At 36.0% G+C, this 24,682-nt stretch overlaps 1 pseudogene; it reads left to right on the top strand.

Moving 5' to 3' along the window:
• The window catches only part of LOC149140693 (protein PIN-LIKES 5-like), a 33,996-nt pseudogene that overhangs the window by 3,505 nt on the left and 5,809 nt on the right, over positions 1 to 24,682 (top strand).

Below are 24,682 nucleotides of genomic sequence, written 5' to 3'. Positions count from 1 at the left end.
CTTCTGAAAAGCATTGAAAGATGGTTCCCAAAGACCTTGGTATAAACTTGAGTTGTCTCAAATAGTTGGTTGGTATGCTATCATGGAATTAAGAGAATCAATATTACTTTGACCTTTAGATTACGATTGAAACATTGGTAATTCACAAATGGGAGTTTTAGAAGATGCTAGTTCAAGTTTTTTCCAAGAAAGTTTATTATAATTGGTCATAGAGAAAATTTTGTGTTTAACACAATTTGCTAAAGGCATTGGACAATATCCAAGAATGCTAATCTTGTAAGTGCTGACTTGATTACCGATTTCTTCACTTACTAGTTTCAGTTGGATACGCCTTGATGAGAATCAAATTCTTGTAGAAATTGTTCTTTAGCCATGCCTAGAAAATTGGGCATTTCCTTGGAAAATAGATGTTGTTTTCTTCTAATATTCCTTGGAGATTCTACTATGAAGTCATAATTTATTGGTATTCCTATTCCCCACCTTCTTAAACCATGTAAAATCACAAAGCTTCTAAAGGCACTATGCTTTGAAAATTGGGCATTTCCTTGGAAAATAGATGTTGTTTTCTTCTAATATCTTTTGGAGATTCTACTATGAAGTCATAATTGATTGGCATTCCTATGCCTTGCCTTCTTAAACCATATAAAATTAAAAATATTTTAAAGGCCACGGGAGAGCGTTTGCTTCTAGCCTTTATTTATGAAACATAATATTTTTCATTAACATTTGCTTCATATCATATTCTTACTCAAAATGCCCTGTCCATTTTTTCTATATTTCTTTTTCCTTAAGCTGGCTACATTTTTCTTTTTCAAGTGGTCTATGCCATTCATTGTTTTTCTTACATTTTTCATTGGAGCTATCCTCGAATGGATTATTGTTAAAATAACCAAGCCTCCAAAATATTTAAATGGCATAGTTGTTGCAAACTGTTATGGAGGTATGTGTACTTATACCTATTCCATTGTGCAGTTTTGAACATTTATAATATAGCTTGTGCAGTTTGGAGGTATGTGTACTCATACTTATTCCATTCTACAATTTTGAACATTTATATTATAGCTTGTGTAATTTTGAATATTTATTCTATAACTGATTTTAGAAGTAACATAAGGAAAGACAACAAAGCAACAAGCAACTAAATGCATGTTATGCTAATATCAAAAGGAGATTAAAAACTAGGTTGATCTTTGGTCTATTGATGTAATCTTTTTATTTTAAAAATAGCTTCTTGAGTTATATTCATCTATGTGTGAAGGAACATGAAATGCGATTCTTAACCCAAATTAAGTTTTTTTTTTTTTAAAATAGCTTCTTGAGTTATATTCATCTATGTGTGAAGGAACATGAAATGCGATTCTTAACCCAAATTAAGTTTTTTTTTTTTTTTTTCAAGATAGTTAAGTTGATGGAGAAACAAATTACATTTTTAAATTAACAATGTTGAATTTTGAAACAGAAGGAACTGCATCCCAAATAAAATTGTCAAATTCTGATTGTAGATAGGAAACATGCGAAATCTTCTTATCATACTCTCGGAGAGCCTAGAATTTGTGAATTAAATGACAGAGCATATGCTTCGCTTTCTATCGTGGTATGATTTAAACTAATTTTCTGGACTTTAAACATAGCATTGGTGATGATTATTTATTATTAGTAACCCAAATGTCATTATTTCCACACTTCATAAGTTTTCTTCCTTCGAATAAAGTTCATTTTCTGTAGATGATGAATCCAAGCAGGTTGTATCATTTTCTGTAGATGATGAATAAAGTTCATTTTTAGATTGTTTCAAATTGGCTTTCTATATTGGCAGTATCTTCACATGGACTTATACCTACAATCTTATATGATCAGCAATCCTAATTAATGAAATAAAGGAATTAGAAAATGGGCTTCACGAGAATATCCCAAATATCGATTATTTAAATGCTGGAGAAACATTTAAATTTTTGCAGAGAATAGAAATTATTCCAACAGTGCCAAGTTCTGGAGGAGATTATCCTTCTGATAAGCCAAAGGAAAATGACATGGTAAGGATTTCATTTCCATTCAAGAATTTCAATTAAGAGGTTGGAATATGCAATCTAAATGTTTGACTTAGAATTATTCTATCATTTGTTGAATTCATCTTGATTCCTTTGCAACATCTTTAGAACAAAGGTGATCGATTTATCCATTTGTAATATCAGTATATCTTTTAATTTAGAAACTCTTGATCACCTTCACATTGAACGTGTACCATGGTTTAAAATATTTGAATTTGAAAGTGCTTGTGTCCCTGAACAAAATTTACTTGAGTGAGAATTTTTTTGTTAAAGTTGAAACTTTCCTTCCGTGTAGGAACAATCCCATCACAACACTTGGAAGTTTTGCTCAGGTATACAACTTTTTTGTGTAAGAAGTTGTTGCACTAAGAATGCAGATATGGTATTCGAGGAGGATTATCTTCTTATGCATCAGTTCTAACTTCACTGGATGCTAGTAAGGGATAAAATGATGTTGACGGTGTTTGGTCAAATTTTGGTTGTTGATAGGAAAAGATACAACCCAATAGGCAGAATAGACAATCATCTCTATAGTGTTGACATTATGTTTTGAAGCATATTTGAGTAATTATTAAAAATTTCTTGATCATACAGTCTAAAATATATTGTTCTTTTCTTTTAGGTGGTATTCCATTCCTCGGATGAAAATCCAAGTTGTTTTTAAGCCTTTCTCAAAAAAGGTAAACACTACATGAATGAAACTGCAAATATAATTATTGAGGAGTTAAAAGCACCTGCTACCATTGGTGTGGTAAGTCATTCAAATATCAATGTGGATGGTTTTTTTCTTCTATATTTGTTGTTTTGTACTGTTAGAATTGCACTTAAACTTGTAAAAGAGTTGCTTGAAAATTGGTTGTGTTTATCCTAAGTTGTTGGATAGACTAACATCTAAAAGAAAAGTAAGTAGAGTCAAAATATGAAATGGGTATGTTTAAACCAATGTTCCACCAATTTTTTGAGTTGTGAGGATGTAGAAGTGGGTAAAGACATCTTGGGGATGTGTGGAAACATTCAATAACGTCATAGGGGATGTTAGGTCTCCAACATAGGGCACCTCACTTCAAATACTAAAAAGTTAATATCTAGATATATGAAAATTTAAGCATAAATCATTGAAATATGATCTTATACACGAGTATATAACCATATTAACCTTAGATGTAATAAGCACCATGAAGAATCAACATAAATAGAAACATAAATCCCTTCCCGATTAAAGGATTAGGGGATAAGATAGAAGTATGTTGGATCTATCTTGTTTTTATGGACTTAAATGTTTTTCAATTTAATTTATTAAAATTAGAGATGTGACACTTTCTCTTTGGCTATAGATGTTGCTGATGCTCCTTGCTACTCTAGGTGCAATAACAATGCACCAATGACATACATCATTACATATAACATAATAAATCATAAAATATATATGTAATGATGTAACTAATTATGATTCACAAATTATCTATCACTATTTTATTTCTTAGTATACTTAAAAATTATAGAATATGTATATATATTTATTTTAAGATAACTAATATAAGCACATGCCAATTGAAAAATGAGAATCAATTGCTTAACATAATGCCTCAAAAACTTCGTTATATCCAACTATTTCTTGAAGGAATAAGGACCAAACATAAGCATGCCACTCTTTGAATCAAAATCATTTGCATTCTCTAGGATACTCATTGACATGCCAACCAACTCAAGTTGTCTTATTAGGTTCCCTCTCATCTACCTACGCATTAAGTTATAGCAATGATTAAGGAACAACCATGAGCATGTCACTAACTAAATTACAATCATTTTCATTCTAAAAAACACTACTATGCATTAGGTTTACATTTGTTTTACTTTTTACTATTTTTGTCGTTTTATTCCTCGTTCAAAAGGGAGCATTAGAGTGTCTTATTTTTTTTATGTTGGGAAATTATCCCCTTCCCTCCCTCAGAATAACCACACCATCAGATCATGGGGAGCACATTCCCTACCATATGGAATGCATCCCACTATAACATTGGTTGAAACAATATTGCAGGGTGCGGTGGGTGCTGGTCTTGCTATAGCAAGGTTTTTCCTTGCATGTTATATCCCATTTAATGCAGGGCATTCCCCATGGCCTGAGAAAATGGTCTTTGTCATTGATGATGTTTTTGTATGGTTAAAACACATATCTATGAAAATCTTTGAGTAGACTTGGTTAATAAGAAGAAAGCATGCATTAAAAAGGTTATGGACCCTTTAAAGGCGTCATGAATAATTAATGGATGTTCTATTGTGATGTTTGGATAGACACCTGAAATCATCCACTTTTGAACATCATTGTAACTTTTAATATCTTGCCCCTATCTTTTGGGGGAAACCATTTGTTCACGGACAAAAAAAACAACTTTTTTCTTGAAGGACAAGTCATTTGAGGCCATTGATGAGAAGGGGGCATCTAAGTTTGTGCTAATGATTACAAAGAAACTACCCCTTAGAAAAGTTGTAAGGTTGATATTCTAAAAGAAATACACACATTTTTTTTCACGTATTGAATAATTCCTAAAGGAAATTGACAAAACAACTTGAATTGCCAAGTTAATTGAAGATGGATAAATATTTAGATGTTTATATATAACCATCACCAATCACATGCCATTTTCAAAAGTTTGATAAGGTGGAGTTGCTTAAGCCAATATATACTAGATTGTTTCATACTACATTATTCGACAATGGCTATGCGAGTTAAAGGGGATTTATGTATAACTATCATCAATGAAAAGTGGACATTCAGACATTTCCATTAAGAGTTGAGCATTCAAACATTATCATTAAGGTGAGGATAAGATTTTCAGTAGTTATTTTTAGGAGGATGTTAAATTTGCAGTTTATTTCAATGAACTAATATCTGATATGATCCACTACATGGAAACATATAGATGATATTTAGGAGAGATATATGAAGATATTAGTTGTGATAGTGCAACATCCCTAGTTAAAAATCCATGCAATAAAGTTAATAAAGGAAAAATAATAACGAAGGTCATGGGACATGTATTTGAAGCTAAATGTTGGGCAAAACATCCTAGTTTGGATGTTCATTTGGTTTATTATGGCTAAGGAGATTGGAAAAGGCAATGGAAAAGGATTTGGAAAGACAAAGTGGAATTAATTGGCATTTAATTTATGAAAGTAATGGAAATTAATAGAAAAGGAAGGTAAAAGGTCACATGTTACATGTGTGAGGGTGAAAATTAAGGAAAATAATGGAAATTGAAGAGACTAGAGGCCTCATTTATAAAAATGATTATAAGGATTAGTTCATAGAGTTTTTTATATTCAGTTTTGGAGCTCTCTCTCTATTATTTGTCTCTCTAATAATCTTGTACTTAGAGTATTCTTGGAGCATTCTATCTTGGGGAAAAGAAAGCAAAGGAAGGAAAATAATGAAAGAGGAAGCAAGGATCAAGCAAGGAAGGGCGGGATTCAAGCAGCTACAGTGGGATTACTTATAGGTATTGAGTTTCATGTATGATATACTTGATAGTTTTGGCATGCATGGTACATAAATGTCTGTATTTGGTTCTATTTTTATCATTGGCATGGGACTTGCCAGGTCTAATAGTGTTTTTCACCCTTGCCTTACCATTTCTGGATAGCCATGGTGTGATGGGGATCTCTTGTTTTGGTTTATGGATTTCCAGATGGATTCAAAGTTGAGTGGGGTGGTCTCAGGATTAATTACAAGGCCTAGGAATCCCGAGGTGGGATATATAGTAAATCTTGGTTGTGAGTACTCTTGATTATGCATAGGAATCTCTTGACCGGTAATGGTAAGATACACGGTAAAGCTGAGAGGTGGATATAGACAAATTCCTTATGGTTTAGGTGGAGAGATCTGAAGGCATCCATGCTTGTTTAGGGCCCAATGATCCGGTGATATTGTGGTAAATCCTGGTTATATTAATGAGGGTTTCAGGCCTAGGAATCCCTTGTTGGGATATACGGTAAAGCATGAGGAAGTCCTCATTGGTTTTTTTGTGAGTCCCATATTCATGCATGGAATATGGCACAGGGGTGATTGGATAAAACAAAGATTTGGTTCATCCCAATCTATGATTGGGTGGTTCATGGAATTCCTTGATTTGGTTGGCTTATGCATACATTAATAAGAACTCCTTTTCATTTTGTATTTCATGTGTAAATGCACTTGTTAATATGTAGTTTTTATGGTTATTCTACTCTTGTTATTTTGTTGGTTATATGTTGGTTATAATCATGGTTCATGACAGACTTTGGTTATGGCTCTAATCATGATTTTATTATTACAATAAATGTGAATGAATATAATACCTTATAGATGATAATGGATCTATTTTGATAAGCTGTCGATTCTTCTTGACGATTCGCAGATAAATATGAGATGCCTATTCTCAGACCTGTGGTTATGACCTGTAGATTAAATGTTTATGAATTTTTGACAAAATGACTTTCATGGCTAGGGGTTAGGTCAATTCCTTGTATATATTTAATTCATTGTTCTTTATCGTTTTTAGAAGTTTCATGAAGTTATGGGAAGAGGCCTAAGATCTATCCCTGAAAAAGTGGCACAAGATCTGAGGCTTTTGGCTCAGAATTGCTTGAAAAATGCCACAGTCGCATGCATACCTTATTGTGGGAGTTATTGGAGGGTCTCATTCACATGCATGACTTGTCATGGGAGCGACTAGGGGTCTAGCTCAAAAAATTGACAAGTTGTCTGAAAGGTTGGGCACTTGGAAGGGTTGGTTGTATCCTAAAGGTTCTGTAGATCCCAAGAAAGGTCAAATTGGTTTTATTTTGTCAGTTCCACTTCCTTAACTATACATGGGGAGTTGAATCACATCATGGTAACTCTTCATCACATGTTTACCCTAGTGTACCTGTTAGCTTGGGTAAATGCGAGAGGAGGGGTGTTGCAGAGTGGTATCAGAGCATGGTTCAACCCATGGACTGGATGGGTGGAATGTGGTTTTCATGTATGCATATATGCTTGTTATGTATGCATGGCGGTAGTCATTGTTAAAGTTGTGTTGATATGTAGGAGTTGATGATGTTTTTGTTGGGATGTTCTTGTCATGAATGCATGTCAGCTCTATATACATTTGTTATGCATGTCAGTGTCTATAGGTTGTTCTGCATGCATTGTTATGGTTAGGGTTATGCATGCATAACAAGTTAGATATGCATCATGAGGTCATTGTATGTAGTTATTTCATCATGATGTTGTTGATAAGATATGATGTTGATATGTTGACTAAGATAGAGCAGGAGACGAAGATTATTAGAGTGAAGTTGCACCATTGGATCTCAGAGTAAGAGAATATCATCGTACATGTTTGTATGTTGGGCATACATGTATGTTGGTTAATGATTATTATATGAATTAGGGTTATATACGTGATTTTCATTCTATTGTTGTTGTGGTTACGTGTACGATAGATGCTAGTGAATGAGTGTGGCCATATGCATGTTCGTCGGATAGTCATGTATGGTGGTTAACTTGTTGTTATATGCATTGTGGTCATATGCATGATGGTTACAATCATTTCAGCTAAGATCTTGATGTTATATGTGTTGGGTATACGACCAAAGTCCCACATTGACTAGAGGTGGGGAGGATCATGGATATATAAGGATGGACAAATATCTCCATTGGTATGAGGCCTTTTGGGGTAAAGCCCAAAAACAAATCCATGAAGGCTTAGGCCCAAAGTGGACAATATCATACCATTGTGGAGATATGTGGTGTCCAGAGTCCTTACAAGTGGTATCAAAGCCATGCCCCAAAGTTAGCCAAGTGGATGAATCCTCGGAATACCGAATGAAGGTGGTGGGCCCCAGTAATATCACGATGGGATCCGTGGATGAGCTCGGTTAGACAGGCGGTGTGCTCTGGATTCTTCATGGACGTGTCCTGGTCCCAACACGGTGAAGAGGAGTTGACCTGGGATAGAGCAAGCTCTCGACGCAGGTGGTGCTCCATGTAAGGTGTGTGCTTCCAACGCATTGGAGCAGAGAACCCTGGTTGGTAGAGAGTGGACGGATGGATAATCGTTTGAGGGGAGGCTCGATGGTCCTTTGTTTGAGGGGAGGATTGTTGGGTATACGACCAAAGTCCCACATTGACTAGAGGTGGGGAGGATCATGGATATATAAGGATGGACAAATATCTCCATTGGTATGAGGCCTTTTGGGGTAAAGCCCAAAAACAAATCCATGAAGGCTTAGGCCCAAAGTGGACAATATCATACCATTGTGGAGATATGTGGTGTCCAGAGTCCTAACAATATGTATCATGCTAATTTTTATTGGCTTATGTAGATGGTTAGGGTTATGACATTCAGGTATGAGTATACATATTTGTGATATTTTGTTGTACTAATCCAGAGTAATTGTGCATATGTGATTGTTATGCATGAATGACAATTGTTTATGAGTTTATGATGTGAATATGTTATCTAGTTATTGTTATGGATATCATGACCTTCTTTATGTTTGATTTGATATATTGTGAAGTTATATCATGCTAATCTATATTAATTGTGCAGACAAGATAACCTCCCCTTAGATACATTAAGGTATGTGTTCTCTTATGTTGTCTACTTGGTGTTTGAATGTTTGGTTATGTAGTTTATTTGGTGTTTGAGTGTTTGGAGTATATTATGTCATCTATATGTTCTTTGAATGTTTGATTAACAACATGATATGAGTATGTGTCTATAAGATTGCATGAAGAAATGATCTCATTTTAAGATGATTGTGCTAACATTATATCACAAGGTATATTCACTTAGTGAACCTCTAACATATCATGTGCATTTGTGGCATATTAAACAATACCCTTAATTTGACTACATATTGGAAAATCCCTCTAAAAATCACATTATTTAACCCCCTACCAGTATGAACCCAATATAGCTTCCCAATTTGAAAAACCCCTATTTTCACTAGATATTGTAGGTATCCATTTTTCCATTATCATTTTTTATACCCCTTTATATTTTTTCATTAACTTTAAGCTCCATATTTTATATTTTCCAATATAAAAACCCTTTACCCCCTATATATCCACCAATATATTGTGTCATTCTTTCCTCAATATATATCCCCCAATATGAACACGTGGTATGATATTGATCCCCCAGTGAAGCCCCCATGCATTATATGTCTTGAGACAACTGATATGTACTTGAGTGTAAGTAGGTGATAGTTGTATCATTATGTCTTATGACTATTAGTTGATTATGGCATGGTTGCTATTCTTGGTAAATGTTGATTTCAAATTAGTAAACATAATTTCTTGATCCTTGGAATGTGTGACTTACATGTGTGAACATGTTTGGTATTAGCATGACAAGGTAGTATTTGATTTTTTTTACATAAGTAACAACTGGGTGATGTGATAGTAGATAATAAGACTCAATTACAACAAGGTAAAAGGTAAAAGAAAGGAATTAGGTGAGAATTACTTTGAATATGTTTGGAAACCACAATTCCAAATGAATGAGTGCTTGTATGAATACAAAAGGTCCTCTTAACCTAGATTTTGTCTGACATTATGTGAATATATGTTATATTCCTAAATATGTATTTAACAGTTATAACAACTAGTTTTTAGTTATGGATGGATTTGTCAATGGAATGGAATCCCTTGAGAGATTATATATGTATGAGTTCAGTTACAGGTCAGTGTGCTAGGTACAAAAAGGTAAGGTAACATGTACATTATTATGTTTATGAACTGAGAATTATGTGTTTATGGTAGTATGATGAAGGGTATTACATGGAAAAAGGGATTTTCATGAAATCTGGAAAAAGGCTCGGGTTGAGCTTTCCTTCGCAACCATGGGGATTGATTCATAGTGTCTATTGCTAGTTTTGTGCCTTTAGTCTTTTGCGATTTTTTTTACTTGATTTGCAGTTTTGTTTATGTCTAGTGTATGGTCATACCACTTTGTTTGTGATGTTGTACTGCTATTGGTTTTCTTATTATTTATTTCTTGTTCTTTCCTTTTATGTTTTGAGGGTCTTGGGAATTCTTTGAGAAAGAGGAAAGCTAATGGAGCTCGGGGGGAGCTAGATGAAACCCAGTAGGTAATGTAAGACTTGGATGAAGTTCGGTGCACAAGTAAAGGAAGTTGAAGGTAAGAATATGATAGCCAATTGGACTATTGGGTCCATTGGGATAAAAGGACAATTGTAGGAAAGTCATGAGAAAGGTAAAATGAAAGGTAAAGTAAATGGATCTGAGGTATTAGATGCCTTGTTGGGAACTATTTTTCTTGTTAAGATATTCCGACACATAGGAAATAATTAAGTATAACTTGGTCTAGTGTATAGTTAGGTAAAGTGTGTTTATTTAGTATGTACTTTTTCAACTTATAATCTGACGATCACGATATGCTATAGACATGAAGTGATCTGACGGTTCATTCTCTACTCGGTATTACCGACACTTGATCTGTGGATTAACACCCAATTGGTCCATGATCTCTATTTAAAGAGCATGGAGGGTCATTTGTTAGGTGACCGTTCATGAGAGAAGCTTATGCAATTTTTTTTTTTTACATTAATAGATTTCCTGAACTGGTCACATTGGCTCAGGGTGTGGAATGTTTCCCTCTTTGAGGGTTTTAACCACGTCAAGAATACTGGTGTAATGATCTCTTATCTGTTTGTGAGAGGTTTCCTTTGGTGTTCTATCTAAGTAACTTACCCTGTAAATTCCTACATGGTATCAGAGCTATTCAAGGGCTGCATCCATTGGTGATCCAAATTCGAAGCTGGTACAACTGCATCTGCCTGCCATTTCCTAAATCTACTGCTTCTGACCTCTTTTGGGCTAAGAGGACTACTCTATTGTGTTAGGAGCATCTGTTCTAGTGAGTAACCCCTTTCATTTCACATGAAAATGCTTCTGGTAGCCCTAGCTACGTGATTTTTAAGATCTGGAGGGAAAAAGGGGGTTTTCAAGTAAGCAAACATCCCAAAGCTTCAGCAAAAAAAAAAAAAAAAACTCGTTCTTCATTTCAAAAAATTACTAACCTTTTAAACTAGCTCACTTAGCCTAAAGTTACTTTATGACAATATAGGTCTTAGGTTCAAGTCTTTCTTTTTGTTGAGTTACTTTTTCAAAAGCACATGTAACTTATGTTTTAAAGTTACTTTATGTAAAAGTGTTCTCACCCATTATAAAAGTGATCCAGTGATAATTCTAAAGTCACTTTGTCTTTTATTTAAGTTATAATTTAGTGGATAGTTCATAACATACCATTGAAAAAGTGACTTTCACTTATTTATAATAGTGGGTCACATAAAGTAATCTTTTTCTTAAAGTGATCTAATTAGATTAAGTTTGGAAAGGGGGGGAATTTTTTTAAATATAACATTATCATCCACTTCCAAACATTCACGTGGTTTGTTGACATCTTCAACAACTTTTCTTCAAAAAGCCATAACTTCTTCATTCAGAAGCGGTTTTTTTTAATCGGCCTAATTTTTCAAGATCTTTCCGTTGGAACACTTAGTTTCAGCATATGCAGCTTTTGTTTCTTTTAGAATGGAAAGTGCATGCCTAGTTATTCTTGACAACACCAACTACTTCCAATGGTTATCCTACATCAAAGATTTACTTAGAAGTAAAGGTCTTTATAGAATAGCCTCAGGTCAACAGTCTAAACCTAAAGGTGAAGATAAGAAATAGAAATGGGAAAATAAGCAAGATCAAGCACGTGGGTTGATAAGGATGTCTATTTATCCAGACCTTATATTATATATCGTAGAAATTGATACCCTCGATGAAGCAATGAAACAACTCAATAAAGTTTTTGGAATTAAAAATGAAATTAGATCCCATCAAGTCGAAAATGAGTTGCTTACATTGGACCCCAATACTTTTTCTTCCATTGAAGATTTTTTGTCCAAGTTCAAGACCCTCAGACTTCTCTTGGAAGGTGTTAAGGTTAAGAAAGAATATGGTAGCCTTATCTATTCCATTCTTGCTAAGTTAGGACCAGCATACTCTGTGTTTTTTTCCACCTTCCATTCTACTAGAGAAGCCTTTATTTCTCAAGGACAAGACTACAAGTCCCCCAATTTTGATGCCTTTTCTAATTCTTTAATAAGAGAGCAAGAAAAACTCTTACATATTGGTCTTCTTAATACTGGAAAATCTTCTAATAAAACCTTAGCATCCCAGTAGCAACCAAGTTCAAAGAATCCTAAGAAGCAACATCCTAAAAAGAATGGTCCTAAAACAAACAAGGGTCCTAAGAAATTTCAGTCTCACAATGAAAAATCAACTCAACAAAATGATAAGGTAACTAAAAACAAAGGGAAGAAGACTGATAGACATTGCAACTTTTGTAATCATGATGACCACTTAGAATCCAAATGCTTTAAGAATATGGAAGCCTTGGAAGAAACAATGAAGAAACATAACATCCATTTGGAGCACTCTTCAACTTCAACTTCATCTTCAGGAATAACACTTTCTGCATGTGGTTTTCAAGCATCTCGGTTTGGTTATGCGCTAAATGTATCTTCTTCTTCTCCTTCTCATGAGTGGCTCATTGATTCTGGAGTTTCTTATCACATGGCTAAAAACAAAGCCATTTTTTCTTCTTTAAATTATTGTAACACCAAAAAAATATATGTTGGTGATGATAGATCGCTTAGCATTGTAGGGATTGGAAATTTTCATCTAGACAATGGCCAATTTAATGATGTATTATGTGTTCCTTATTAGAAAAATAGAAGAGAGAGCAGGGAGTGATTTTTCATAACACAAATATCACATTGTATATTATTCATTTCAATAATTACATATATAGGAAATTACATACTGACTTCGACACCTCACTCCAACTCATTACATAAGAATCAACAACTTATAGAATAATGCCTAGGGACTCACAATGACAACTACACATTACATGGAAGAATTACTTCCAACACCCTCCCTTAATGCTTACATGGAAAACATATTACAACAACAAATAAATCTTTATCTAACTGGTCTTTATCATCACCCACATCCACTTTGGAATCTTGCAAACTCCGCTCTTTCACCACCACATCTTTGAGCTATTACTTGACCTTCATTTGAATCGTAACCACCACTGACCATCATTTATGAACTTTGCAGGATCAATAATATTGACAAATTGGCTCACTGGGGCTTCTGCAATAAGATACATCAAGTAATGAACCATCCTATGGACCAACCACCATCTGTCAGATATTTCACTTTCGGTTATCCATCAGTTGATAGGATGGAGGTTTGAATATTGAATGTGCTCAAGAGTTGATCAAACAACTTCACCTTATACAAGAATTTATGTTTTGGACACTGGGGCTTCTAGTTTAAGAAACACCAACCCTTTTTATAACCAAAATTATTAACACGCAAGAATTGACATTTAAGACATCGAGGCTTCCAGTTTAAGAACCATCAATCCTTTTTAATCTGAATTTACACACAACTATATATCAAACCCACACCACAAACATACAAACTAGATAAACAAATATTTTATGACTTCAGATTTAAAATATGAACACAAGCCTTCCAAATTACCGCAATAGATCACATCTTTGTCCATGGGAAGCATATTCTCTTCAACATGGAGCTCTTTTGGAATAAATTTAACATTAATTGGATTCACCACAAATGTTGGAAAAAAGATACCATGGCATAAAAACAGTCCTCTCACTTTCCAATTCTCGGACTTTCGCTCTATGTCATTAAACTCTTATACTTTGACCATTGTGGGTTGACAATGTTACGGTTAACACCTTCCTCCACAAATACCGATGCTTCAGATGCTCTTTATCTTTCCACAACAACTAGTTCTTAGATCCAACAACCAATTATCAACCAATTATCAGATCCAGATCAATGGTTTCACATCGCGTTAGGTCGATTTCACCTTAGGTACGATCCGTTGGCCTTTCAAAAATTCTAAAATGGCTCAAGATCTAATCACTATTTTGCAAGCACGGTCCTTATTTTGAAATATTTCTGCAAATTTCTGATCCGCAGCATTGATGTTGGTCTCCGCGCTCGGTGCTTTTGCACTCTCAACCGCTTCATAAAAGTGGATATATGTCGTCATTCGACATAGTGGATTGGAATCAAACATGGTTAAATTCATGTCGTCACTTGCTGCGTATTTGAGGTGTGTGTTTTCCTTGTACAGATTCACATGATCAGGCAAGATGTCGAGCTTTAGGATGGCTTCGATTTCCACCCGGATGGCGCAGTCGAATCCAGAACCAAGCATGGCCAAGGCCAACAATAATGTTGGATCTGAGTTACACGTTTGGGAAGGTCTCCTTTGAGCAAAGAGTGAAAAAAATGTGTTGCACTACACTTAGATATACAAGTTCAGAAAACACACCAACATAAAGAACACAAATAATTTCATACTAATTTAATCTCTGATCTCACATATTCTATACTAATATGTAAAAAAATAATAAGTCTCAGGATCCCTCACATTCCTGGCCCTCCTGTGAAGGAGTCATCCCAGAACAGGCTCTCATACCATATTAGAAAAATAGAAGAGAGAGCAGAGAGTGTTATTTCACAACATGAATCTCACACTATATATTATTTATTTCAACAATTACATATATAGGAGATTACACATTGACTTCGACATCTCACTCAACTCATTACATAAGAATCAACAACTTTTAGAATAATTCCTAAGGACTCACAATGACAACTACACATTACATGGAAGCATTACTTCCAAAGTTCCTACCTTATCCTGCAACCTTCTATCTGTATATCAGATAACTCATTCAAGTGAAGGTAAAATCGTTGAATTTTCACCTCATGATGTTGTAATTAAGGACCTAAGAGATCCTAGACATATTTTAGCTACTGACATTGTTGATGATTCTACAAGGTTGTATAAGTTTAATAACATTGGGTCATCAAATCTTCCCTCGGTATTTGTTGCTCATAATGATGAAGTGAGAAAACTTTGGCCTGACTGATTTGGTCACTTAAGCTATCACTCCCTTAAAAATATACCTAAAGAAAATATGGTGATAGGTCTTCCTATTGTATCTTGCAGAGATGGTGTTTGTTCTAGATGTGTACTCGAAAAACATCATCAGGATAGTTTTGAAAAACGTGCCTCTTGGCATGCCTCAACCCCTTTACATCTTTTGGATAGTGATTTATGTGGTCCACTTCCAGTTGTTTCATTCTCTGGCTACAAGTATTTCTTAAATTTCATTGATTATTTCTCCAGATGCACTTGGGTATACTTCTTAAAACTCAAGAGTGAAGTCTTCAACATGTTCTTAGCCTTTAAGGCCTTTGTTGAGAAACAATATGGACATAAAATTCTTAAGCTAAGATATGATAATGGTGGAGAATATGTTAACAAAAAATTCATCAACTTTTGTACTGAGCATGGAATTCAATTGTAACATACTGTTCCATATACTCCACAACAAAATGGTGTAGCTGAAAGGAAGAATCACACCTTAAAGGAAATTGCTAATTGTATTCTTCAATATAAAGGAATTAGTCTTAATTTTTGGGCAAAAGGAATTAACTATGCAAATTACATAGTAAATCGCACTCCTACTAATTTTTTAAAGAATATCACTCCAGAAGAAGCATGGAGCTCAATTAAACCATATGTAAGTCACTTTCATGTTTTTGGAAGTGAAGCATGGGTCCATATTCCAGATGAGAAACATAAAGCCTTAGAACCTAAGAGTGAAAATGTATTTTTTTTGGATATTCTGAAGATGTCAAAGGATATATACTTCTTCAACCTAAATCCAAAAATGTTATCATTAGAGATCTAAAGTTCACTGAAAATATATCTATGAGCCCAGTTTGGTAGATGTGCCACCTCTCCCTATCCCTTCTACTTCTAAAAATATTCCTTCTTTATATGATGAAAACGAGGATGACAATCCTCCCCCACCTTCTTTGGATCCCCCTTCATCTCCTCAACTTCCAAAATGGGTCCGCGCTACTCGGGATGCAACAGGTGCTCTTGCAGGTGATCCTACTGATCAACATCGTACACATTATTAGTTTGATAGAGCCTCTTCTTTAGTGGATCAAGCTTCAACAAATTATGATCCTGACATCTTTGCAGAAGCTTCAGGCCATCCATATTGGGACACAAATATGAATGAAGAATGTCATTCATTATTGGCAAACAATACATGGGACATTGTTCCTCTTCCAAAGAGACAAAAACTTGTTAGATGCAAATGGGTTTAAAGAACCAATTTTGGACCAAATGGAAAAGTTAATAAACATACAACTTGTCTTGTTGCTAAGGGTTTTTCACAAGTTGAAGGCATTGACTATACTGAAACCTTCTCCCCTATTGCAAAAATGAGCTCTATCGGCCTTGTTCTTTCCCTTGTTGCCTCTTTCAAATGGGAATTCCATCAGATGGATATTAAATTCACCTTCTTTCATGGGGACTTGCATGAAGAAATCTATATGGAAAAACCTCCTGGATTTATACAAATAGACTCTAGCCTTGTATGTCAGCTTAAGAAATCCCTTTATGGTCTCAAGCAAGCCCCTCGGGCTTGGTATGCCAAAATGGATAGTGTTCTTTTAGATATTGGCTTTTCTATGTGTCATTCTCACAATACTGCCTACACCAAGAAATTGGATAAGTCTCTTATCATTCTTGTTCTTTATGTTGATGATCTTATCCTTACTAGTAGTGATCCCAACCTTATAAACCATGTGAAGTCTAGCCTTAAAAGGTAGCTTGAAATGACAGAATTAGGACACTTTCATTATTTTCTTGGTCTTCAAGTCTTGCAATCCAAAGAAGGTATTTCCCTTTCCCAGTCCAAGTATGTATGTGATCTTCTACGCCACTTTCACATTGAAGACTGTATGCTAGCCCCTTCTCCCTTTTAGTATGGAGCCAAAATCTCAGTCACTTGTACTTCCCCTAACATTGATGCTACCTTATACCACCAGCTTGTCGGAATTTTTTGTATTTGACCCATACGTGTCCTAACCTTTCCTTTGTTGTTTGCCTTGTTGCTAAGTTTATGCAAAACCGGCATGAAAATCATTGGAAAGCAGATAGAAGAATACTTCATTATGTTCGAGGTACAATTTAGTTTGGGATTCATTACCATGCAGAAGCATCTCCTCTATTGGTTGGTTTCACTGATTCTCATTGGGCTGGTGACCCTGATGATCAGAAGTCTACTGCAGGTTATGTCTTCACTCTTGGTTCTAGACCTATTACATGGGCTTGCAAGAGACAAAGTGCCATTTCTCTTTCTTTAGTAGAAGTAGAGTATCGTGGTGCCATTGAAGCTAGTAAGGAAGCCTTGTGGCTTCGTTAGATCCTGTCAGAGTTTGGTTTTCAGCAGAAACATCCGACTACACTTTGGTGTGATAATCAAAGTACCTTTCAACTATGCAAAGATCCATTCCAACATTAGTGCAGAGGTCACATTGAACTACACATGCACTTCATCAAAAAGTACAATCATGACCATGTTCTTGAAGTGCACTATTGTTCAATCAATGATCAAGTTGCAGACATCTTTGGAAAGGCTCTGACAAAGGTGAAGTTTACTAAACTTTGATTTATAGTTGGAGTTCAGGAAGTTTTCACTAAGAGGGGATAGGCTCTAATGCCTCTTTCCTTCTCCCATTGTGTTATGTTTGTACATCCTTCAATCCTATCCCAAGTTGTTCTTAACGGGGGATGTTAGGATATTCTGACACATAGGAAATAATTAAGTATAACTTGGTCTAGTGTATAGTTAGGTAAAGTTTGTTTCTTTAGTATGTAATTTTTGTAACTTACAATCCGACGATCACGATATGTTCTAGGCATGAAGTAATCTGATGATTCATTCTCTCCTCGGTATTACCGATGCTTGATCCATGGCTTAACACCCGATTGGTCCATGATCTTTATTTAAAGTGCATGGAGGGTCATTTGTTAGGTGACCATTCATGAGAGAAGCTTCTGTAAATTTTCTTTCTTTTACACTAATAAATTGCCTGAAGTGGCCGCGTTGGCTCAAGCTGTGCACTGTTTCCCTCCTTGAGGGTTTTAACCACGTCAAAAATACTGGTTTAATGATCTGTGATCTGTTTGTGAGAAGTGTCCTTTGATGTTCTATCTAACGAACTTACCTTGTAAATTCCTACAGTTCTCAATGTTGTGCATGTTGTGCACAGATAAAGGGATTTCTCTTAACCTTAACCTTATGATATTTTGTAATATGTTGTGATTATGATTATGATGATGTCTATATATGTATTTATTTATGTACGTATGATGTTGTATGACAAGGTCACCATGGATCATGATTGTTTTGTGCTCATGTTTATATGTATATATGTATTTATGTATGTTGTTGTCTAACAGAGTCATCAAGAATCATTCTTGTGGAGGAATGATTGCTTATGGAGGTGAATGGCATGAAGAGATTCTTGGTTTATAAGGAATCGAGTGGGAAGAGTAGTCCTGACAAATATACAAGGTCAATATCATGTGGTTATGAATTTATTTTATGGGATTATACTATGTCAATGTTATGCACAGGTTATTTTGTGGGATACATAAGTGGAATGAAAACAATGTGGTTTGCGGCATGCTAGGATAAGCATGGATAAAACACTAGAACCAACTTCATTTGGTAAGGACAACGTGGTCTTAGGATGTGCAGTTATGTGTTGAGTACATGTAGCATATGTAGTATTGTGTACATATGATGTTGTGTGCTTGTTGAATATATGGTGTTGTGTCCATATTTTTTATGCAATTCTATGTATAGATATCATTGTGTACATGTTTTTTATGCAGTGTTGCTTGGAGATGTTGTTGTGTGCATGTTGGATATGCAGTGTTGTATACATATGGTGTTGTGCGCATGTTGGATAAGTAGTATTGTGTACATATGGTGTTGTTTACATGTTGGATATGTAATGTTGTATACATAAGGTGCTTTGTGCATGTTGTATATGTGGTGTTGTGTACATATGGCATTGTGTACATATGGCATTGTGTGCATGTTGTACATATGGTCCTATGTACATGTGGTGTTGTGTATATGATTGTACATGTGGTGTTGTGGGCATGTGGTTCCATGTACATGTTGTACATGGGGTGTTGTGTGAAGGAGGTGTTGTGTACATGTCGTGCATGTGGTTTTGTGTACATGTGGTGCTATGTACACGTTGTGCAGGTGGTTTTGTGTACATGTGGTGTTGTGTACACATTATGCAGGTGGTGTTTTGTACATGTTGTGCAGGTGGTGCTACGTACAGGTGGTAAAGTGTACATGTTGTACCTATGATACTGTTGTACATGTGGTATTGTGTGCATGTAGTACAGGTTGTGTTGTGTGCATGTGTTATTATGTGCATGTTATACATGTGGTATTGTGTGCATGTCATACATGTTGTGTTGTGCGCATGTGGTATTGTGTGCATGTTGTACATGTTGTTTTGTGTACATATGGTGATGTGTATGTGCATTGCGTAGTCACAGTATTGTGACATGTGTATTTTTTGTTGTTGTACTTTACATATCTATTGTGTTGTGTTGTACATGGGGTGTAGGAGTATGTGTTGTGTCATACAACAGATGCAAGTTTATGTGTTGTGTTGTACACCAGGTGTAGGTGTATGTGTTGTATGTCATGTGTAGGTGCATGTATTCTATGGTGTTTTATGTCGTGTGTGGTTATATATGTCTGATACACACTATGTGTATGCGTACGTGGTTGAAAATAAGGCATTGGATGTTTTTGTGAGTGTGGCAACTGATATGGTGTGTGTACGAAAAAGAAAAATACCAATTAAACGATAAATATTGGAATTTATTTATTTATTATGCATGGGATCAATGACTCTGATTTATAATGATGACATGTGATCTACGATTTTGATTATGATGGTTTCATTTTGAGCTAACCAGATGCGATATGTTTATACATGATGATTCAATCAAACAACTAGTTTGACTTGTTGTGATAGGAAGTGAGAAAAATTACAAGTGTCCCTTATTGATAGGCCATGAACGAGGTATTATTTGAGTTTATTTCAATTCGTTTTGAATCTAATAGCACTTATGTGCTTAGTATAGGAAAGCATGAAAATGCTCGGTTTGGGTGGTTAAAAATTATTGCAAGAATTAGTAGCAACAAAAAAAGGAATTGGAACAAGTAGAAGTATGTTGATAAAGCACTTCAAAGGTAGGGCCATTGTGGGACACTGGTACCCAATAGAATCCATTGATTTCCATGAACATGATATGACCAATATGATGGTTTTGAGGTAGGGATATGCCTTGGTCTTTGTACCTTCTAATGCGAGGAAACCTTGCCAAGGGATGGGTCACCCGGGATAAGGGATGTTGGGGAAATTGGAAGGTGAGTGACTGCATGCAAGGGGATGACCAAATTTCCTAAGGGACTGTGTAGCAGAAAAGGGAAAGTTTTTGGATGTATTGGTTTTTGGTCTTTAGCATTTCTAGATGGAATCAGATGCACATTGGGAGTGTGCCTTGGAACAATCAGCTGGTAACTATTCATTGAGAGGACAAGTGGCACAAGACTGTAGCACTAGACATTGGATGTAGCTTTGGCTTTGGTAATGGGTTCTGGAATTCCTGGGAAGAAGGTGAATCATAGTACTACTTTTGAGGGTGGAGGTGTAAGCCTCTAGATTCCCTTCTTGCGAATGGAGGCATCGCATCCTTTTATTTGTCTGTTGAGCAAATCTTCATATGTGTATATGTGTATATTACTATAAATATTGCATTGAGTTGTATTTATAAAGATACATGAAATATATGGTTAGTTTTTGGTTGAAGCAAATGTGCATAAGTATATGTGGTCTTTATTATAAATACCATAATGAACTGTGTTATAAATCTCCAGTAAACGTTATATATGTCATTTTTCTCAGTAGTGGTTTAATGTAACTATTGCAATGAGCTATGTTATAAAGCTCCATAGGCAATATGTTTTGTTTTCAACATGTTTTTTGGTTTAAAGGTGTCATTGAACACCAAGGGCAGTGTTCCCCCAAGGGGAGGGTTTTGTAACAACCCTCGTTAAAATTCCATGTAATAAAGTTAAAAAAGGAAAAATAATAACCAAGTTCATGGGACATGTATTCCAAGATGAATGTTAGGCAAAACATCCTAATGTGGGTGTTCATTTGATTTATTATGGTGAAGGAAATTAACAAAGACAAAGTGATACTGAACATCAATGTGCTTTGTCTTTGAATGATATGCAGGGTTCTTTGCCAAGAAAATTGCACTTTAGCTGTCACAGTCTATCCTTATAACTTCCTGTACTAACCCCATACTTGAACACAATCTCTGTAACCAAACTGCTTCCTTGCTTGCATGAGTGGCTGCCATGTATTCTGCCTCTGTAGTTGATAGTGCCACTACAGATTGTTTCTTACTCATCCAACTAACTTCACCCCCAAATAGGTTAAACACATACCCACTTGTAGATCTTCTTTGATCCAGATCTCCAGCCCAGTCTACATCAACAAAGCCATGAATATCCAACACTCTGTCTAATCCTGGTCTTCCTTGGTAGCACAAACCATAATCACTAGTGCCACGCAAATACCTGAAAACCCGCTTCACTGCTATCCAATGCTCCTTCCTTGGTTTTGAAATAAACCCGCTCAATACTCCCACTGCATGTGAAATTTCTGGTCTAATATAGAGCATTGCATACATCAGGCTACTGACTACACTTGCATATGGAACATGGGACATGTCCTCTTCATCTTCTTGTGTCTTAGGACACTGTTCAGTAGATAACCTTGCACCTACAGGAATAGGAACCTTCACTGGTTTACTATCCTGCATATTAAACCTCTGCAATATTGTCTCGACATACGTCCTATGGTTTAACCAGAGCTTCCTCTTTGTCCGATCTCTTTTAATTTCCATGCCCAAAATATAGTTTGCAACACCAAGATATTTCATGTCGAATTTGGAGGAAAAATGGGTCTTTAAATCTTGGATAATTTCTTTGTCATTTCCAACCCACAACATATCATCCACATACAAAGACCAGATAAATAACACGGTCACCAATTAATTTAAAATACACATAGTGATCTGCTTTGCTTCTGGTGAAGCCAAGTCCTCGTATAAATGTATCAAATTTCTAATACCACATCCTTGGTGACTAGTTTAACCCATACAGAGACTTCTTTAACTTACATACTAGTTCTTTCTTACCCTTCACCGTAAAGCCTTCAGGTTGCTTCATGTAGATCTCCTCTTCCAGATCCCCATGAAGAAATGTTGTCTTCACATCCATCTGTTCTACCTCAAAATCAAAAGCAGCAGCAATAGATAAGAACAATCTAATAGAAGTTACCTTGGCAATAGGAGAAAAAATATCACCAAAATCAATTCCCAGCACCTGGGAATAACCTTTTGCTACCAACCGAGCTTTGTATTTCTCCACTTTTCCTTTTGAATTTGTCTTCTTTTTTAACACCCATTTGCTGCCAATGGGTTTCCTTCCAGCCGACAACTCCACCAGATCCTAAGCCTCATTTTTGTGCAAAGATGCCATTTCATAAACCATGGCCTCTTTCCAGAGTTTTCCATCCTCTGAATCCATTGCCTCCTTCGCAGTTCTGGGATCATCATCAGCAACAAACAAAGAAAAATTTGAACAGAAAGTAGAAGGACTATACCTTTCTAGCTGCCTTCTTTCTCAAACTAATCTTCTCACAACCGGAGTTTGTGGCTCTTCATCTTCTGATTCCTCCTCTTCTGTAGAGTCTGATTCTTCCTCCTTTATCTCAAAATCTATCTTCTCAGGTTATTTTAGTTGGACTTCATTTTTAATAACATCTTTCACCTCTCTAAACACCACACCTCAACTGTACACAACCTTCCTTGTTACTGGGTTCCAAAGCTTATAACCCTTTAAACCATCCTTATACCCAATAAAGATGCACTTTTCATATTTACTATCCAACTTGGTTCCTTTCTCCTTTGGAACATGTACATATGCATCACATCCAAATACCCTTAGATGTGAAAGAAATGGTTTCTTACCAGTCCATACCTCTTGTGGAGTCTTATCCTCCAATGCTGATGAAGGTGACCTGTTGACTAGGTAACATGTAGTATCCACTGCCTCTGCCCAGAATTCCTCTCCTAACCCTTGCACCACTGAGCATGCTTCTTGCCCTTTCCATCAATGTCTTGTTCATTCTTTCTGCAACTCCATTTTACTGAGGTGTATATGGAGTAGTCTTCTACCGTGATATACCACACTTCTTACATAATTCTTCAAATTCCTTGCTGCAAAACTCTCCACCATTATCTGTCCTCAACACCTTTATCTTCTTCTCTGTCTGATTTTCCACGAGAGCCTTAAATTATTTAAACCTGTCAAAGACTTCAGATTTCTATATCCATGTATTCCTTGAGAAGTCATTTATAAATGATCCATAGTACACAGACTTACCCAGTGATGGAACCTTCACAGGTCCAAACACATCACTGTGCACAAGCTCTAATATTTGTTTCACCCTCTTACCCCCAGAGGGGAAGCTCACCTGATTCTGCTTCCCATATACATAATTTTCACAGAAATCAAAATCTAGAGAGATATTACTCATACCTTCTACCATACCTTTACCATGAAATATTTGAAGGCCCTTCTCTCCAATATGTCCAAGACTTTGATGCCACAACATGGTCTTCTCTCAAGAGACCACTATCTTTTCTGCTCCACTTCTAGGAACCACTGAACTATTGCACCCATCAACAATCGTGCTACCTTGCAGCTTGTACAGAGTTCCAATCCGAACTCCCGCATCAATACCAGTGCTCCCCGAACCATCTTGCAGGTATCCTTCTCGAACACTATTTTTACACCTGCATCATCCAACTTTCTTACAGAAATCAGATTTCTGGCCAACGTAGGAATATGCAAAACACCCAGAAGTGTTCTAACCCTTCCACCTTGCAATTTCAACTTTGCTTTTCCACGACCAATGATTCTATCCTTCCTATCATCCCCCAGGAAGACATCACCACCATCATATTTCTCATACTCGCAGAACCACTCTCTATGGGGAGTGAAGTGAAAGGATGCACCTGAGTCAATCAACCATGCCTCATGATCTACATGTGTACTTGAAGAAGCCAAGTACACATCCCCACCTTCATCTGAGGCGGTTTTTGCCTCTACAGAAGGAGCATCATCAGATCCCTTTCCTTTATCAGGAGCTTTAGATTTATAGTCCCTTTTGTAGTGCCCTTCCTTTCCGCATTTCCAACACACAACCTTTACACGTTTTCCTGGAGATTTAGATCTCCCTCTAGATTTAGATATCCCACTCAATGACTTATTTTTGTTTCTATTCTAGGACCATCCTTGTACAGACAAGGCATCAACATTTTGGCTCTCCGTATTTTTCTGTCTCATCTCCTCCACCAGCAAGGCTGAGACTATTTCATCAAACTATAAGGCAGTTGCATTGCTACCTATTGCAATAACCAGACTGTCCCACGAATTTTGTAGAGAACACAACAAACTGATGCACTTATCTTCATCTGAAATTT

This window comes from Pinus tabuliformis, chromosome X (assembly GCF_031772625.1).
Source record: "Pinus tabuliformis cultivar Carrire ecotype Pingquan chromosome X, CPIR1, whole genome shotgun sequence".
Taxonomy (NCBI): domain Eukaryota; kingdom Viridiplantae; phylum Streptophyta; class Pinopsida; order Pinales; family Pinaceae; genus Pinus; species Pinus tabuliformis.
This window is presented reverse-complemented; position numbering and strand designations above follow the sequence as displayed.